General features: G+C 38.1%; 1 pseudogene; it reads left to right on the top strand.

Annotated features, from left to right (window-relative positions):
• The first annotated feature begins 1,068 nt into the window (after positions 1 to 1,068).
• The window catches only part of LOC102771538, a 5,910-nt pseudogene continuing 1,209 nt past the window's right edge, over positions 1,069 to 5,769 (top strand).

The raw sequence follows: 5,769 nt of genomic DNA, 5'->3' as shown, positions 1-5,769 counted from the left end.
CTGCCCCAAATAAGAGCTTCCCCTCCTTTTTTCCAGTCTTCTGTTGCTGACTGAGCCATGCCCAGTCCTGTCTGGAAATATTGCAGTGGCGACATTAAAACTTTCCTCTTAAAATTCCAGCTCTGAGTGAAGGTCCATTCCAAGCCTCTAAAGCAATAAAAAAAAGTGAGTCATAAGAGACTTTTTCAATGACAAAGATGTTCAACCCATAGTGTAATCCCTTGTGATTTTGAAGAACTCTTTTCATAACATTATTTTCTCTAAGTAAATTTAGAATGTGTGGATAATAATGTGGTCGGTGCAGTGAAACACATTTAAGAAGACATAAAAATTCTCAATATGTGTTGGTACTGGTTTCCCATAAGAACAGATATTTCACAAGAAAAAGGGCAAAGCTGCCAACTAATCTTCAGATCAGAAGCAGGCACTAGGAGTGTTCCGGCAACTGCACAGAGATATCAAAGCTAGCACTTTGTCTTTTGATGAAGTATTGCCCTTTTCCCCCAAGTAATATCTAATTATTAATGCTCTTCCCAAGAATAGTAACATCCGTGCCCATGTGCTCATTGTCAGGGGCCCGTGCCCATGTGTGTCGTTTTCACAGAGCATACACTGGCTGATAATTATAAGGGCTTCTCTATTTCATGAATAAGGAAAAGGTTATTAGCAGAGATATTGTTTTAGGATGCCATTTCCAGATGTGTTAAATAAAACCAGCTCTCACCCAAAAGCCACCTTTACTCCTTTTCTAATGAACTAATATTAGCACAATTGAGAAAATGGTATAGGTAAAAAAAGACATGGAGAATCTGAAAATTAAGATCTGAACCTAATTCCAGTCCTTATTATTGGTATGAATTTGGCTTAAAAATATCTTTGGGCCTCAGTATCCTCATCTGTAAAGTAGGCCCATCAGTACTGCTTAGTTTATTATTATGAGGAAAAAAATGGGTGAACGTATATATTATAAAGCCTTATACAAATATGTGATTCTTATTCTTATACTGACATTCTGAGATAGTTTGCAAAGAAGCACAGCTAGACAGAGAGTTTCTGGCAGATGGTAATATGACTACACTCTTACAGAAGTCACAAGGTGGCGGGGACGAGGAGGGCACTAATATGGTTCAGATCACTTCCTGTCCAAAAAGTATCATCACAACAGGAATCTTTGAATAGCAGACACAGGTCACATGGTTTAAGAAATATTTGAGCCCCATAAAAGCATGTTCATCAGCATTAAAGAAATTGAAATTTGTTTTAATAACATTTAAATATGAATGAAACCCATGCACTTCTAGTATCTCATCAAATAAATATATCTGTATGACTAAAGGCAGAATTTTTTTTCCGGCAATAAAGAGAGAGAAATTCTAACCTTTTACTTTTCTGTTCCTTTCACTTGAACCAATGAAGAAACTCAGTGAGCATCCAGATTGAGCAATATATTTCAAATGAAGGCAGGCATGTAATGCACAAATTTCTATCCAAAGACATCTATCAAAGTTTAAACTATCTAATGAAGCAAAGTCTGCCTATGAGCTCCTCCCAAGTTATCAAAGACACCTCAGTAGTCCCTCATACTTGCACCTTTTACCCCAAACGTTATAAACAGTTCTATATATCCTGTTAACACAATACTGCAGTCTGCTCATAAGAAAATAAACGGTCACTTACTAGGCACCTGCTCTATGCCAGACAGAGTGCCAATCACTGAGAAGAGAGAGATGAACAATACAGTCAGGTTCCCAGTCAACTGATTCACAAGGTTCATCCTCCATCAGTGCCACCATCATGTGTGCAAGAAGAATGGGAGACTGCAAGTGTGGCACTTGTGGGCCCCTTCTAGATTCTGGGCTTTGATGACTCCAACTGTGGCCACTGCTCACAACCTCCTCCAGTTTCTAAATAGAGCTTCCTGTCTCTAGGATGGCCTTCTTTCTGTGTCTAGAAGATAGTATCTTCAGATATCCTTTTTGCTTCCTTTCTCATGTGTAAATATTCATGAGTACAAGTGGAAGAAAAAAATAAACAAAGGCCTTTCCTGTCTACTGGAAAATATGTGGAGGGAATAAGAATTTTTTCATTTGCCCATTCATTAAAGCTAATGAGCACTGAAGACTTTCTGAGATAAATGTAAGTTTCTGGAGACACAAAGATGGAAAAAGACACTTTCTGCTGGAAAGAAAGCCCCAGTTCAGTAGCAGGGTGCAGGCATATGAATAATATGGTGACACTAGGCAAATGTTATACTAGTGGTGGATGTGGGTACCAGGATCAATGGGAGCACTAAGAAGGACACTGACTTATTTCTAGAATTTTGTGGAAGGAATAAGCTTTACCAGACCTTTGAGGGGAAGATGGAAAATTGGAATCCAAAAGGGGAGGAGAGAGGAGCTCTAGGATAAGAAGAGTGTGCCAAGAGTTTTAGACATAAAAGGCCATAGCTCAGGGACTCCAAGCATACAACATGGCTGTGCTGTAGAGAGAGGCCAGAAAGAGGCTGGAAAGGAGGGTGGCTTTGAAGGTGTTGGACAGTAGAATATGGGGTTTGGACTTTTATTCTCTGGGCAGAGAATTTAAAGCAAGAAAATGATGCATACAAACCTGAGTTTTGGTAATATTCTTCTGAAGACTGTAGACAATGGACTGCAAAATGGAAACAAACTTCAGTTAATAATTTATTAGATGAATGGAAATGATTAATGTGAGAAAATAGAAAGTAATAAATTCAAATGTGCCATAGCCAGTTTAATAAATTCAAATGTGCCTCAGTGGATAGAGCATCAGCCTGTGGACCAAAGGGTCCCAGGTTCTATTCTAGTCAAAGGTACGTACCTTGGTTGCAGGCTCTTTCTGGCTCGAGCCCTGGTCAGGGCACATGCAGAAGGCAAGAAACTGATGTGTTTCTCTCTGTCTCTCCCTCTCTCTTCTAGTATCCCTAAAAATTAATCGAAAAAATCCTTGGGTGAGGATTAACAAAAATATAAAAATAATAATTAATTAATAAATTCAAAAACAAGATCTCTCAGAGGTGAAATCAGCAGTACCTCAAGGCAAAGTGAATGAGGGGAGTGAGCAGTAGGTGGAAATAAATAACTCAGAGCTTTTCCTCCAAGACAAATGATTGAGTTGGAATATCATTGACTGAGATGGAAAGAAAAATATTTTAAGAGAAGAAGTAAAGAGCAAAGATTAACAGTTTGGTTTAAGTTTATTGAGTTTGAAGTACCCAATGCCATCTACCTGCTGTCTAGCAGCAGTTGGAATTACAGGTCTGGAGAATACCAACTAAAAACATTAATTGGAGTATCATTAGCATAAATACTTCATGGTTGAGATAATATATGAGGGCAAAAAGAAAAATTTCCAGGGAACCCCAACTGAGGAGTAGGATGAATGATGAGTAGAAGGAATCTGTTCCATAGTCATAGCCATGACCTTGGAGTTTCACACTAATACATATAAGTATTCTATGTTATAAGACCATCCTCAAAGAGGCCAAAATCCTACCAAGGAAAAATGAAACTGAACAAAAAGCAGGCTGCAGGGTGTGATGCCTTTCCTAGCTCTTTTTCCGTTGCTGATCTTTTCAAACAAAGGAATTTTAAATGCACATATATTTTGTTAGTGTCTTTCATGCATTAATTCATTCTTTGATTCCTTTGTCAAATAGAAAACTCGTTTCACAGTACTGCTATACAGCCACCATCTAGTGGCAAATTTGGTAACTACAGAACTGTAAATTGGGGGTGAAGGTGCTTCACTGGCAGTTTTAAGAATTTTGCTTCCTGAAAGGTAGTCCATGGTGACAGAGAATGGGAAGAAGCAGGTTTTCTATAATTTTTTTAAAAAAATTAAATTTATTTCAGAGAGGAAGGGAGGAGAGGGAGAGAGAGATAGAAACATCAATGATGAGAGAGAATCTTCGATCACTGCCACCTGCATGCCCCCTAGTGAGGATTGAGCCCAAAACCTGGCATTTACCCTATCTGGGAATTGAATGGTAAATTCATGGTTCATGGGTTGATGCTCAACCATGAGCCACACCAGCCAGTCTAATTTTCATGAGCAGTAATTATGGGAAATAGAAACTTACATTTATGAATGCCTTTTCTTTGAGTTCTCTAGGGAACCATAGTATGAGCCACAGCTTCTGTAGGATTATCTGGTCTCAGGTGACATGGCAACACCAAATTAGACTGATAGAAACATGATCAGTACCCACAACCAGTCTTTATAATCCAAACATTTTACCATGTCCTACAGAGCTTTATAGGATCTAGCCACTGGCCATCTCTCCAGCCTTTGTCACTTTGACCTTTGACCATTATAATGCAGCCACAGAGACCACTTTGTTATTGCTTAAACATAAATTTATTCCAGCCACACGGCCTTTCTATTTACTATTTCACCTCTTCCACCAATTCTTTCTACCACTTCTCCTTCTCCTCTCAGGTCTCTGTTTAAATATTTCCTTCTCAGAGAGATCTTCCCTGATAACTCTAACTCAAAACCCTTCTTCCCCCAGTTTATTTCTTCCTTGACACTTAGCACTATCTGAAGTTATATTATTCACTTACTTGGAAATAAAAAATAAAAAAATCTACAGTGCAAATTCCATGAGAGAATGAATTTGAATTGCATTGTTTACTAGCACCTAGAGGAGTGCTATCACATAAAAGGTGTTCAACAAATAATTGAGGACTGAGTGAATTGATCTAGGTCAGTGATGGTGAACCTATGACATGCGTGTTAGAGGTGACACGCGAACTCATGTTTTTGGTTAATTTTTCTTTGTTAAATGGCATTATATATATAAAATAAATATCAAAAATATAAGTCTTTGTTTTACTATGGTTGCAAATATCAAAAAATTTCTATATGTGACATAGCACCAGAGTTAAGTTAGGGTTTTTCAAAATGCTTACACGCCGAGCTCAAAAGGTTCGCCATCACTGACATAGGAGGTGCCTAGGCAGTGTCTGGGCAAAAGATAGAGTTGAGCAGAGTGCAATCTACACAGAATCATGTGACAAAAAGACCCAGGCTAAAGATTTTGATATACAAATAAGAAGGTCCAGCATGTAATGGACACATCCTCCTTAAGGTTTGCTAACCAAGTGTGGCCAAGGCAGATAGTGTGAACTTGAAGCTTACTCAACAGTTAGGAATCAAGAGTTCAGACTGTTGGTGGTGGAGGGGTTAGAATAGAGGCTCCAGGCCTTATAGGAAGCTAGTTCTCAACCCCCCTCCAAGCAATTTATCCATCTACTCAAAAGACCTATATCAACAAGGACTTGTATGCCCTAACAAGAAAGGAACTAAAAAAGATCTGCATACAGCAGTTTATTAAGATTGAAACTAGACCACCAACGTACACCACACAAAAAATAAACTCAAAATGGATAAAGGACTTAAATGTAAGACAGGAAACCATAAAAATCTTAGAGGAATCCCTAGGCAGCAAAATATCATACATATGTCATAGCAATATATGTACTGATACAACTCCTAGGACAAGGGAAACTAAGGAGAAAATAAACAAATGATACTACATCAAAATAAAAAGCTTCTGCACAGCAAAAGAAACCATCAACAAAACTACAAGAGAGCCCACTGCATGGGAGAACATATTTGCCAATGTTATATCCGATAAGGGCCTCATCTTCATAATTTATAGGGAACTCATACAACTTAACAAAAGGAAGATAAATAATCCAATAAAAAAATGGTCAAAGGACCTAAATAGACAGTTTTCAAAAGATG

This window comes from Myotis davidii, unplaced genomic scaffold (genome assembly GCF_000327345.1).
Source record: "Myotis davidii unplaced genomic scaffold, ASM32734v1 scaffold379, whole genome shotgun sequence".
Lineage (NCBI taxonomy): Eukaryota > Metazoa > Chordata > Mammalia > Chiroptera > Vespertilionidae > Myotis > Myotis davidii.
The sequence above is the reverse complement of the archived record's forward strand: the minus strand, read 5'-3'. Positions and strand labels throughout refer to the sequence as shown.